This window comes from Indicator indicator, chromosome 2, assembly GCF_027791375.1.
Source record: "Indicator indicator isolate 239-I01 chromosome 2, UM_Iind_1.1, whole genome shotgun sequence".
NCBI classification, from domain to species: Eukaryota; Metazoa; Chordata; class Aves; order Piciformes; family Indicatoridae; genus Indicator; species Indicator indicator.
In genome coordinates this window covers 1,985,470-2,000,246 of record NC_072011.1, presented here as the reverse complement: position 1 = coordinate 2,000,246, position 14,777 = coordinate 1,985,470, and the positions used below count along the sequence as shown (strand labels likewise).

Below are 14,777 nucleotides of genomic sequence, written 5' to 3'. Positions count from 1 at the left end.
GAAAAGGAAAACAAACAAAAAAAATAACAACCAACAACAGAAGTCTAAACATATATAAAAATATATCCTAGTTTATGACAGTGCACACAGAAATATTTATTAATATTCAAACTCTGCTTCCAACTATTTGCATCTACTGAGTATTTCCTAAGCCATGGGTGTGTATTTCAGCCTTTGCTGGTCCTATTTTTTTTCCTACTGTACAGAATCAACAGCATCTCGCAGCAGATAGTACCTCAGCTTAATTACAATACCATTCCCTATTCACTCAAGATAGCACAGATGTCTGTTGTGTCGTCCTTTACTCTGGCAGAAAAAGGAAAACAAAAACCTGAGTCATCTTAATTTTTCCCCTCAAATAAATCACTCTCCAGGCTTCTGTTTGAATCATAGAATTGTCAGGGTTGGAAGGGATCTCAGGGATCATCCAGCCCCAACTCTCTCAGCCTGTCCTCATAGCAGAGGAGCTCCAGCCCCCTGATCGTCCTCGTGGTCCTTCTCTGGACACCTTCCAGCACATCCATATCCTTCTCGTAAGAGGGGCTCCAGAACTGGATGCAGTACGTCCTCTAGACCACTGTACCTTTTCTGAGATGAAGACACTACACTGTGAAGAACATTGAAGATACATATGTGCCATGAAATTCTACACGAGTACCATGCTGCTTCTGTTTTCTTCTTTGTTCCTTTTGTAGTAAATATTAACACTGGACTTGCTGTCTCTACTGCTGTGGAGAACTGTATTGATCTTTACATAATAGGGGATTGGTCAGAACCAGTTCAGAGCCAATCACTGTCTGCAAAATTTCTCTTTCCTACTCCTCATTCACTTAAGATTACACAGCATTTTACCTAGACTGAGTTCCATACATGATTTTAACCCACACAACCCACAGCCTGAGCCACCTGCAGCTTTCTCTCAATAGCAATTCTGCCAACTCAAGCTAACTTTGCAACACCTACAAACTTTATCATCTTGCTATCAAATCCTTTTGCTTAGATCTGTGCACCAACATTAACTCAGAACCTTGTGGAATTCAGTTGGTTACTCCTGTTAATAAATAAAATGAACCATTTTTGCCCTCTCTTTCCATCTGTTGCCAGCTGTTCTTTTTAAAACTTTTCATTTTATCCAGAGGCAACTTAGCCTCTCCAAGAGCCTTTGGTAAAGGCCTTTTACAAAGGGAATGGTGAAATTAATTCTGGTCTCCATTATTATTTCAACAAATTTGGCTTATGTGGTCACAAAGCTTCACTGATGTAAAGTTCCTCCAGTATTTCCACTGCCTTTTTAAAGAGCTGGTCTCATACTGGCTACCTTCTTTGCCTTGTAGCAGAAAGATGATGCTACCAACAAGTAATGTGCTACAGTCATTAGCTTCTTAGTAGCAGAGTTCCTCTTACAAGACTTGGATGAAGGTTATTTGATCCTGCTGCCTTCCTCAGTTTGCTTTACATACTGCAATTTCTTCCACTGACGTTTCATTTTGAGTCAGATACTCTACCACGTTCCTTCTTCAGAAATAGTCTGACATGGAAGACCTCAGTAAGTGTTGTCAATATGATTGCAAGCAATTATTTTTTCCAGCTATGGTCTTCTCTTCTCCAAAGCTGCCTTTTACAGCTCAGTTGTCTACTGGCCCTACAGATACTCCAGAAACATCTCTGCTGAGCTTGAAGAATTACTTAAAAATAGTTTTTATGCCTGTTGGGAGTTATTCATCAAAAAGGCTTGTTCCTGCCTCATTATAATTATAGGTTAAATCCACCAGCTTTTTTTTTTTCCAGTCTCTATTTTCATCATTTAGTCAAAAGTTTAGATTAAAGAAGGATGATGTTTTATTTCAGACATTTCACCTTACCCTGCTATTTAGCCATGCCAATGCTTGGGGGGCTTTTTGAAGTCTATTTAAAAAGGCAGCACACATGCTGCAAGCCTCCAATGCGGTGCCTTTAAATAACTCCCAAGCTGTCTGCAAATATTTTACATCCCAGCTGCATCTTCTAGTTCCTTTTCAAAAAGTTTCTTAAGATTTAGCCCTTTTTTGAATTAAGCCATTTCTGTACTGGATGGTTTGTCTATCACTGCAGACCAACTCAGCTGTCCATGGAAGAACAGTCCTAAAATAATCCCAGCTCTGGATCAATTTTCACTGGGTCTCTTCAGTCGAGAGGAGGAGACTCTGAGAGGGTGACCTCATTAATGTTTACAAATAGGTAAAGGTTGAGTGTCAGGAGGACAGAGCCAGGTTCTTTTCAGTGATGTCCAATGATAGCACAAGCAGCAATGGGGGCAAGCTGGAGCTCAGGAGGTTGCATGTGAACATAAAGAAAAAAGCTTTTCACATTGAGGTACTGGAGCATTGGAACAGATTGCCTGGAGAGGTGGTAGAGTCTTCTACTCTGGAGAAATTCAAAACCTGCTTGGATGTGTTCTTGTGTGACCTGCTCTAGGTGATCCTCTTCTGGCAGGGGGCCTGGATTAGATCATCTTCTGAGGTCCCTTCCAAACCCTAACACAGTCTGTGTGATTCTTGGTCCTACCAAAAAATCAAATCTAGAAGTATACCATCATATCAGCCAGACTGAATTATTTCATCTGAAGAGCCACTTGGGATCCAATTTTATACAGGATTTATTTTTCTTTTTTAAGCAGGGACAACTCATCTATCACACAGGCTAAGTTTCTAACTACTTTGCAGCAAGACTTACATTTGAAACCTTTATGTTGCAATTTTTACTATCTATACTACCAAGGCAAGACATATTGGCACTCAAAAGGTGAAAAATACTCAAAATTAGCAGAACTGGCCCTAAAATACTGAGCCAAGAGAAGTCAGTTGCTCTGCCTCTCTGCCCCAGAAAGGCAGCATGCTGGAGCAGATTGCACTAGCAATGACAAATCACTTCTCTTCCCCCTACAAGCTTCCTCTGGTGCTGTTACACCAAGGGAAATAAGCAATTTTGAGCAGAAGAAACTAGTTGGAATTTCAATAGACATCTTCAACAGGTGCACTGGATTAAAAAAAAAAAAATCTGATCTGTTGCATGGTATTTGTAAAAAGTCAGTTCAAAAATTTACTGAAAAAAAAAAGTATTTTAGTTTTCATTAGAACTTTAATGGCATTGCTAACCACATCCTGAAGCCAACCTTTTAGAAATCCCCATACAGTCTTTCTGTTGTAAAACCAAATTAATTTGGATTACAAAAGAAAGCATTTTTGCAGGGAGAATGGCAGAAAGCAGATTTAACACCTTTAAGTGTGCGGACACTGTTTTGTCAACCCCTTCACCAGGAGTTTTTCATCACTCAGTGTCATTAGGAAATTCCTAAATGGGTAGAAAAAAGTTCCCAAAGAATCTCCATGAATTAAGGGCAAAGTTGTGCATGTGCAAAAAAGGAAAAGTCACTTAATACTCTGCCCAACAGACTGAAATGAGGAATGAGATATATTTAAATTGCTAGTGTCCTACAGAAGGTATCAAGACTTTCAAGACCCATCAGGATGTGTTCCTGTGCAACCTGTGCTGGATTTTATGGTCCAGCTCTGGCAGAGGGGTTGGACTTGATGATCTTGAGAGGTCCCTTCCAACCTCTCACATCCTGTGATCATCTTAGATTGTTTTTTTTTTGCAGGTCCTTTTATCTTATATTCTAAGACAGAGAAATTCCACATGAATCTGTAGTACAGCTGACTAGAAAAACACATCCATTTCTGCAGCGGTTTGGATGTGTGTGTGTTGGGTTTGAAGGCCAAGGCCTTGGTAGCTGCAGGGCTACAAGTCTGGCTTCATCGAGAAGCTGCTAGAAACTTCCCCTATGTCTGGTAGAGCCAATAGCAGGCAGCCAGATGGACCCTCTGCTGGCCAAGGCTGACCCACCAGCGACTGTGGTAATGCCTTTAGGATAACAGATTCCACAAAGGCAAAAAGCTACCGTCCAGTTAAGGAGGGAAGTGATAGAGAAGCTTTGGTGGGCATCTGGTGATCAGCCAAGGTTATCCCACCACAGATGCCAGATGCATTTACTGGCCACAAGACCAACTCTTCCAGGAAACCAACTTTTGTGGATGTATCACTGTGTTGCCAGAAGAACTGAACCACCACCCCCAGAATACAAACCAGAGATGTTAAGCTTTCTATTGCAACACACAGAAGCTTTTACGAGTCTTTTGTCTGCTGAGATCACATCTCTGTGTACTCCAGAACCATCCTAAATCAAACAAAGGTTTAGTCCAGGACCAAAGTGTTTTTTCCAGGAGGACCTGAGGTTTACATTCTTATTCCCCTGTTGCCCTGGTAAAGAAATAATCCAAGCATCATCTTATAAATGCAGCCAACTTATCAGATACTGCAGCATTCACACAAAAAATGCAAATTAATTTAAATGTGTTCAGAATCACTACTTTCATTCAGCCTCATATTTAAGTAAATTAAAAAGAATGTTTCTAAGCTTTCTAATCTGCAGTTCATTTAGAGTCATTGCATATATTAAGAAGATCCAAGTACTCATAAAAATACGACACAGAAATATTTTTCAATTGTTTTCTTTTCCCAGTTGCTTCATTATTCTTTCAGACAGGCTTCTTCAGGCTTTTTATCTTCCAGCTTTGATACCATCAGCTCTAGCACATCAACTGTGCAACCACAGTGAGGTTACATTTCACATTCTGAAGCAGCACTACATAAACAGGCTTCTGCACCCCTCACTTCCCAGAAGGTGGGGCTTCTCACACCTGCCCTGCACACACCAGCACAGATGTTCCTTCACTGAGAGCAAATCTGAGGAAGGAAACCAATTCAGGCAAAAAACATCTTGAGCAGCAGAGGAAGGGAAACGTTGTTTTTCAACGTATCAGTTCCCTCCTCTGTTCAGCTTCACTCTGAGCACATCTGTGGTAAGGGGCATCCAAGAATTGAGACTGTTGTAGGCACTAAGATACCAAAGAAATCTGCATGGAACCATTGTCTAACCTGCATCTACAAGTTTAGAAATCTACTGCTTAAAAGATGCTTTTACTTTCCTCTTCCTAAAGCAAATACAAAAAACCACCTCCAATTGCAGGCAACAAAGCATAGAATGATGAAAGTGAGGTCCCTTCCCACCCTAACAATTCTATGATTCTAGAGCAGAGAGCTCAGTAGCAGAGTTCTATGATACCAATGTAAGGGATACAAAGCTTTCACACATGAAGGCAATTTAACTTCTCAGATAATAAACAAATGTGATGTGAAGAGAAAACCAACGACAAATGCAGAGGATCCACCTCTGGGGAAAAAGTTTGCAAACAAAAAGCATTTATAAGAGGTCTCTTGTTCAAAGATGGAAAATCATCTGCACAATCTGATAAGCAACTGCTGTTTTTCTTCAGGACTTGGACACACATTGGGTTGCTCACAGTGCAGTGTATCATGTAGAATGATTGACTTGAGAACACAGAACTGCCCAAGTCTGATCATTTGCCAAACCCTGTTTCCTAAGTATTAACAAGGAGTAAAAGAGGAGGATAAAAGCGAGGAGAGAGCTCTGAAATAGAGTAAACATTTTCTTTGTAATTTCTTTAGTTCAAGATAATGAAGAGAGGCCTAACAGTGATACTGCCAAGCTTCCTCAACACAATCAAATAGATCCTGTCTCATCGTGTGGGCTTGTAATGTACAACTGGCTTAAGCACTCCTCCTATCTTTCTGAACAAGGAGTGATGTTGCATGCCCACATTCTGATGGTGAAGTTGAAGTCAGAGAGCAGAACTTGCCAGTGAGATCTGGAGTGGCAAAACAAAAGAATCAGGTCCTTCAAGGATTTTTTGGTGTCCTTTGTCACTAGGTTCCACCATCTAGCCTCTTTCTGAGAAAGTCTGCCACCCATTCAGACTTTCCAAATAATGTCAATAATATTAAAAGCAGGATCCAACAGTAAAGAAAATAAAGAAAAACTAAAATGTATTTTTCTCCACATCAGCTTTATGATATACATAATTCTCTACTTGTGTAAGTAGAAGCTCCATCCCTGGAAGTTTTTAAGGTCAGGCTGGATGTGGCTGTGAGCAACCTGATCTAGTGTGAGGTGTACCTGCCCATGACACGAGGGTTGGAACTGGATGATCCTTGAGATCCCTTCCAGCCCTGACAATTCTATGATTCTATGATAAGAACTCAGCTGCTGGACTGGAGATGCACTAAAAAAATCAGAAAGGAAGAAGAAAGTTTCAGTGTTTTTATAGGAAATATAAATATAAATATAAAAGAGGTATTTTCCTATTTCATAGGGGAAAAAAAAAGGAGGATAAAAAGCAATTGCAGGCTAGAGAATTTCTGAACTGCCAATTTGTTTTGTGAAGAAATATATAAAGGTAACAAAACCATTTCAAGGAAGATGACACTTGAACCGGAATTCCAGATTTCTGTGGCAAATCAGCATGTGATGTTCATCACATATGATCTGAAATTCTCAACGCTGGAAGGGTTTTATAAGGTAAGGAAAACACAACAGGAAACTTTGCAGTGTATTATGCATCTGATTTGAACATTTCTGATTTTAGACTTAGTTATGCACTGTGGGATCCACCTTCACAACAACAACAACAAAAAAGCTAGGCTTGTGCAACTGAGAATACAGCAGCACAGCAATCTATTTTTAGAAAGTGCTGAAAGGCAGTTACATACAGAATAAGATTAATAACCTAGCCTAACTACCTGGAAATTAGGCAACCAACACTTTGAGAAGGTTTCCAGGTTTGCTGCAACAGTTGGAACATCAGCTTGAAATAAAGCACTATATCCACACACCAAAAGGAATGAAAAAAAACGTTTAACACTGCAGACGTTCAAAGACAATGTCAGGTAGGTATTGTCTCCACTATAAAAACAGAGAGAAATTAAAGTCCAGAAAGGTTCCATGACTTCTAGAAGAAAATAGCTTGAAAACTCAGGATGGAAGAAAAAACTCTAGAATATAATTAAAGCAGAAAAATAAAACAATCTAAAAAAACAAGCAAACAAAAAAACAAACCCAAAGAAACTTCTTTGATGTTGCCAATTGTTCAAAATCTACCTGAAATGCCCAGCAAAAAAAAAAAAAGTACACACGAAGAAAATCTCAATGACCTCCTCAATAATTTGGTAAAATGAAAAGGCACATCTAAGAAAAAAAATGAAAGGATGACAGGAGGATGAAAGATTGCATTAAATTCTTAAGATGGGAGAAAAATGGATATTTGCCTTGCTGGAAAGCCCAATGACCTAGTGTTTTCCCTTGTTCTTAGTGATGCTGGCAAGCTTTCATACCCATGAGTGGCCAGTCAGCTGGATTAGATTGCTGATACGTCTGAAAAGTAATAGAGACTAGCTCCACCCCCACCCTCCAGGATTAGTTTTCTGCCAAATTTACTTCCTTCAGCCAACTTGCCATGAAGCCAGAGGAGTGCTGGTGTTGACTCAAATCAGAGCTGTGTGTCTCCGAGAGGGGCAACAGGGCTGCCACTTTGAGCAGCACAGAGCAGTTAGGTAGGCCTGGCAGTGTTGTAAATAGGACTGTTAAGGGATTCTGTGAATGGACATACAATTAAGTAAATTATGCCTGTGTACTAAAAAAAAAAAAAAGTAATCAGAGAAATGCAACACCAATACAGGCAACAGCCTCCTGCTCACACTAGGTACACTATAGACTTGCACTCCCTTTGCAATTAGAGATCACCACTGCAGTGGAAACTGCATTAGTGCATTGAAACACAGACATCTCTGTACTGGAAGTATCACACTTCACTAACAAGAAGTTTAAGAACTACTAACTGATAACTAAACCACAGTATTCTAGAATTCACTAAGACCAAAAAAAAAAAAAATTTTAACATCCTTGGAAAACCAAATGTTGTTGTTACTACTTGGAGCAGCAGGGAAGATGAGGAAGTGCTATCAATCAACTAGTTTTTAATCACAGAATTAAAGAGGTTGGAAGACCTTCCAGATCATCCAGTCCAGCCTATCACTCAACACCATTTAATCAACTAACCCATGGCACTAAGTGCCTCATCCAGTGTCTTTTTAAACACTTCCAGGGACAGTGACTCCACCACCTCCCCAGGCAGCCCATTCCAATGGCCAATCTCTTTCTGAGAAGAGTAATACAACAAAATAACTAACTGCACCCCCTTATGAACCTGTTTTTCAAGAAATACCACTCAAAAGCTGAAGCAAAGCAACTAACTTCTTAAGAGCTCATCCTGTATCTGGAGATGAGTTTTGTCTGCCTTTACCCAAACATGAAACTCATGCTTACCTTGGATCCATCAGTTCTATCACAAAGCAGAGCAAATCTTTCTGCCAAGTAAGGAGCAGTACCTTTTCCACCTAACAAAGGCTTTGCTAAATGGCAAACTACTTCTTTATTAAATTAATAACAGATTTGTGGTTGCTTTTTGTTGGTTGTGGTGGGGTTATTTTTGTCTTGGTTTAGTGTTTGTTTTGGAGAGTTTTTTTTGTTTGTTGTTGTTTTTCTTTGGTTTGGTTTGGTTGTAGTACTCATCAGGTGAGGATTCAGCTAAAACATATTTGCCTTATGGCAGAACTAGCAATCTTGAGTTCAAGCTTTACTGCCCTGCTGTGCCAGGTATATGCAGACATAATAACCTGGGCCACAGTAATCCAGAAGTTCCTTTTGGAAAATTTATTCCCAGTTGTAAAGGATCCTGAAAACAGTAAGTTTGGATAGAAGAACTAAAGCTACAATGGACTCTGGAAGTGTTTTTAAAAGAAGAAAAAAGCCTCAGAAACTGCAAAGACAATTGTAAATATGAAACCTACCATCTACTGCATAGTTCAAATTCTCATCTAATGGTCTCCTGACTAATCTTTCTGTTAGACTGTCGTATTAAATTCTGTCATCAGCAGGATATTTAAATTTTGCTAAATGAGCCATAAAAATTGGGCATGCCAAACAAATACAACATTATATCCTATAATAATAATAAAAATACTTGAGTAGAACGAATCTGAGCACAAGGAAAACAACTGTATGGCACTGGGTAGAAATATTCTCATGAAAATAACAAATACTTTTTGCAGCTGTTTCTTATAGACATAGATTTCTAACATTACATAATATTAATCATGTCCTACAGCACTATGGTTTACCATACCAGCAAAACATTATTGGCATTTAGCATTCCCAAAGCATCATTGTGGCAAGACTTATTTCAACAAAAAAATAAAAGACCAAATTAATCAAACAAGGGCAAGACAAAAACCCATCACCAAACCCCAACAACAGAGAGAAAAAAACAGAAAATAAAACAAACCCAAACCAAAACAACTAGGGAAACTTTGCTACAGCTTATATTATCTGAAAGCAAACAAACAAAAACCTAGGAAGTCCTTTCACAGTTTTTTGAATCATCGTTGTTCTTTATGTATAATCATTTAGGCTTCAGTCAGAGAAAGATATCCCAAAATCCAAGTCTTTCATTTCAGATTATTCTTTCACAGGAATTACTGGGACATGCAGTCAGTTCTACGATCCTTTTTCTTTGCTTCATGCAGCACTAGCCCATTAACAACAACTTTTTCAAGGCCTGCTGACCCAGCTGGAAAGGATAACCACAGCCTGTGCATTAATTTCCTCCAGTCTCTAGCCTTCACCATAAACTTGTTCTGCACAGAAGTTAACCTGTTCCATAAAATATTCATTTCCCTGGGCAGAATACAGCTGCTGTTTCACAAAGGTAAATTCTAAAGTTTAAGTTATGTATTACACCTTAACCTGACTTAACAGTTCACTAGAGAGAGATTAAAGGGGCAATGTCCTATGCCTCTCACATGCAGTCTGTCTGCTCTCCCCAGTCAAAGCCACTGTCCTGCCCCTCCTGCTTACCCTTCAGTGGGCAAGTTCAGCAGAGGCTTGGCAAAGCACCAGCAAGAGGATACACAGCAAGTTCAATCTCTTTGGCAATAAAGTGAGTTTCAGGGATGATGGACAGCAGGAGATCAGCCACGAGGCTGGAATTTGATGGGGAGGGAGGCAAAGGGAGAGGAGATGCAGAGCTCTCCCTCTCCCCCACCTGCAGCAGCGAGCCCCAAGAGCAGTACAGCTGCAAGATGTAAGTCCCTCTGATGGGTGAATAATGTGCTCTCAGTCCCTCTGCCCAAACCAGTTAACAATTCTAAGCTTTGCAGTGAGAACCAGCGAGTGGCTGCAGCAGCTTTGCATCCAAAATGGAGTCGCAGCCTGATAAGATAAAAGCAGCAACGTCACAGCTCGCTGCTTTAGGGAATCCATACACCCAATTTATCAGTGCCCTGTACAAGGCAAGAGCATTGCACCTTCATCAATTTACTGTTCTGTGGACAGTCCATTTGGAAAGCATCACTTTCAAATTTGCTGTACCCACACTGCATATTGCTAGTGGACATTAACTACAAGACAACAATACTCACGAATTTACTACAAGCCTTTTAATAACCAAACTGTTCTCCTATAGTAGAGTGTAACTCCTTCCACAGATTATTTAGAACATAGTTACTCAATGGCCTTGCCAAAATGCTGTATCTTCAGCTCACAGCAGACATCACACTACAAATAAAACCAAAACAACTTCCCAAAAGTTATTTGCATTTAGTTACTCCTGTTAGCTACAGGACCCAAATAACCATTAGCCATTCTGTATTCTGATTTATACTTGACTAACTCAGACACTGAATTGCATTTGGCACAATCCCCAGTTCTATGCAGGGAGACTGCACCATACAAGAAACTGAAATAAGTTTTCAGTACTTCTACAACATTCTATTCAGAGTACTCAAAAAACATCTCACAAATATGGCCATGTGCTAATGAACCACTAAGATCTACTTATAACATGCTTATAAGTTATTAAGAAAAAAAGCTTCCAAGCTAAAGATCTGTCACTGAATTAGGTAGTGATTTCATGATTAAAAATACACCAATGGATTTTTAACCTGTTATTTAAGAACTCGTTATCTTTTCCACATTTCCTAAAGGAAATTAAATCTTGTGGCCATGAGCAGCAGAATAAAAAACGACTAGGGAAACAAAGATTGCCTGGCAATTCTTTTTGTGTCATGATACTCACAGGCTGCTGAGCACCCACGATGGAAGTTCCACTGACTCCTCTAACAGCACATTCACAAGCAACTGACTTGACTAACACAGAACACCAGCTCTGACTTCACTGCAGCTTAATATCAGCTTCACCTGAAAATATTACCCATGCTAGACTGCTGAATGCAGGTGCAGAACACATGCTTCTCTCAAACTAAATCTCTAAGACAGGATTACCACCAGGCTTAATTCTACACAGTGAAAAAGTAGTAGTATCTTTGCTACTGCTTTTATTTTCTTAAATTTAAGCAAGAAATGATCAAGGAGAGTTCATCAGGTTTCAATCTATGTAAGAAAATCCCTGAACCTTCCAAATTGAAACCAAACAGGAGGTAAAACATGGACCCAAAGAAACTCTCCATATCTGCTTTCCCCCAATGGAAGTGCCTTTTAAAACAACCCAGTTAGGAGTTAATTAATGTTTAATTAGTTAATTAATTAATGTTTGCCCCTTTTCCCAAAAAAATTGTTCCTTGTATCTCTACAGCTTCCCCAACAGCAACAGCTCCATTTTTTTTCTGTTGCTTTCTCAGCCCTCCTGCAGTATGTTAAGCTACCCTGGACACCCTTCCACCTTTCTACAACACACACACTGATGAAGGCATCCACTGTCCTGTGAGCCCAGTCCTCCAACTGTCCTGTCCCTGGTTGGTCACTCAGTGTATGAACTAACACCTTAGCAGCTAACTGAACCATGCTGAGCCAAGACTGAAACCTTTGCTTCAAGGACATCAATTCTGATTTCACTATTAGCAGGAAGGTAAGAGACTGAAAGCTGACTCAAAAAATCCTCATTCATATACTTAAAAGCAGTGAGTTTGGTGATTAGTATCACATTATAGGACTTGCTACAACACAAAAAACCTTGGCAAACCTCAGTTATGTCAATTGAGAGACACAGCTCAAACTCTGAAGAAAAGGTGAAGTCTGACACTGCACTGAAATCCACATATAACCTTCCAGAAACAGCAGTAATAAAAGCCATTGTTGCTGCTGAAACCATTACAATAAATAATCCATTATGCTTTATTCTTGTACATAAAACAAGAAGCAAAAGACTAAAATATATAAATTACACCATAGAAGTATTGGTGTAAGCAAAACGTTGGTTTATGCTCACTCTCAAGCCATGTATCAGTATTATTACTGATGTTATTACTATTACTTTTGTATTTATATTTAGACAACATAAAAATCTCTTTTAGAAACAGTCTGTTGTTATTATTACCATTTTTGCCACTAAACCTCAGTAGAATATGTATACTTTTTCTGAGGAAAGAGGAGTGCTTTCCTACCAAATCCAAGTGCCATAAAATAATGGATGAAGCAGCCCACACAAAATAATCTTCTATCTGAAGCTTCTATGTTCCATCTTTGTGCAAAGTTCTTATAGCAGCAGCTACTCAGGAAAAACTACAAAATAACAAATGCCCCCATAATGATAACCAGAAAATTGCACACGGATGCTTCCCTACTCAGAAAGCTCAGGACTAGCCTGGGCTCCTAGAATCCTCCATCTCAAAACTGAAAAGGTGATGATGTGCAAGAGGACTTGGGAACAGGCTATTATTTTAGAATGTGCTCCCAAGCATGTTGCAGCGTATGTTACAGAGCATTAAATAGATAAATTATGTTTATTTTTAGTACCTTTCTACACGCTTTAAGAAGCGGCCTGTCTTTCTTAGTATTTTATGGCACCTATCACCCAAGTTAGATTGGCATATATAAGAAAACAAAAAGAAGACAACAAGATGATCATTTCAGTTTGACTTTGCTGAGAAATAGTTCTAAACAAGTGGTTTTAATTCCTGGAAAACAATCTGTCACTGAAGTCAGTGAGAAAGTTTAATAAAGACACTGGGAAGGACATCTGAGTCAAGGTCTGAGAAGACATATGCAGTGCTGGAAAGAAGCTCTGATGGGTCATAGGACTGGGAGACCTAAGTGAGGTAATTTCAGATAGGGAACTCTCAACAAAAACAGAAGAGCGAGCACCTGTCTGGGAATTGATCAGACTGATACAAACCACAGAGAATTTGAGCAGCATAAAGCAGCAGTTTGGATTACGACAATGACACAGAGTAAGGTGAATGATACCTGAAACATGTCTATCAGTATCTGAGGGGTGGGGTCAAATCTTTTTTTGGTGGTGCACAGTAATAAGACAAGGAACAATGGAAACAAACTTCAACATACAAGGTTTCAGCTCAACATGAGGAGAAAGTTTCTTACAGTGAGGGTGACAGAGCACTGGTGTAGGCTGCCCAGAGAGGCTGTGGAGTCTCCTTGCCTGGAGACTTTCAAAACCTGCCTGGTTTTGGACTGCCCTAGGTGATCCTGCTTTTGGCAGGGTGCTTGGACTCAAATCTCTGGAGGTCCTTTCCAACCTCTAACATTCTGTGATTCTGTGAGCATCCTTTCCCCTCATGTTCAAGCTAACACAAATCTCCACTAGGTCATAAACAAAGCATTCAAGACTGTTGCAGAGACAATTACAACAATTAATTACATTTCACCGTTAAGAGAAAAATGAAGTGTCATAGCAGGTCGAAAATTTTCAAGTGTTCTATCCGAATATAAACTCCACTCTGCCTATTAATTTGTATTATTCCTGTCAGAGAATTCTCAACATGATTAAAACAGGCAAGAAAGGCTGACCACCACTTCAAATGGCAACTCCCTCTCTACACACTAATATACAAGAGCTGTGCTCCTGTACCTCTCTAGAATCTCAGCTACCTTTGAGAAAATACCCAAGTCTACAACCCTTGCTTTAATGAAGTCAATTCACTCTGTGAAGACGCTGTGTAAAATTCACAATCTAAAGACATGTGAGCTGAATGAAAAACAAAACAGTCTTCCACAGTCCTCTGGCAGACAACTGTCAAGTTCCTGCTACTGCTGCTGGTAATGGGTAGTTTACAAAGTGAACTATTATTATTAGGAAACCTGGATGCAAGAAAATGGAATGAAAATCGAGCAGATTTCTGTGGTGATTGCAGGTCTGAAGGTAGGGACTAGCAACATTCCTCAGATAGGAAATCCTCAAAAAGAAACATCAATATTGGGTCAAAGTATCACCACAGCGACCACCTGCAGGCTGAAAAAACAAAACAAGGAAGGAATAAAAAAGTTTCTCCATTCTTATGGAAAATACATGCATTTAGGAATACTTTCAAGTTTGCCTGTTATCTACTGCACAAACATAAGGAAACTTTACATTTAAGGCTGGAAAAGAGAAATTACAATTTCTTTGTAAGTCCGTAACATCCAAGGAGGCAGAATACAACAAGAATTCCCATGATTTTTCTCCAGTAATGATCCACCATACTCTCTCTTCTATATACTGAGCATTTCCCTATTCTAAACCAAAATGAACTTGCTATCACTGCTTTGTATTTTAAGTGTGACTGTCAATTGGAAAAAAATACAGGAATTACTGCAGATGGAAATCTCTAATCACTACATTTCTAGTCCTCCAAATCAGGAAAGAATTCTGATGGAACAGGACCACTTTAAGTGTAAATTTCTGCATATTCTGCCCATTATCTTTGAAATTTTACTGTAGCAATGTAAATTAAGAAAACGAGGGGAAAGTTTTACTCATTCCACTTGCACACTAGCTTAAGTAACAAACATAAGGTGCTCTCTACACTTCTGA

General features: G+C 39.4%; 1 protein-coding gene across 1 annotated transcript in view; it reads right to left on the bottom strand.

Moving 5' to 3' along the window:
* SENP6 (SUMO specific peptidase 6) overlaps window positions 1–14,777 on the bottom strand; it is a 90,574-nt gene that overhangs the window by 72,840 nt on the left and 2,957 nt on the right. The gene's annotated exons all lie outside the window — the stretch shown is intronic.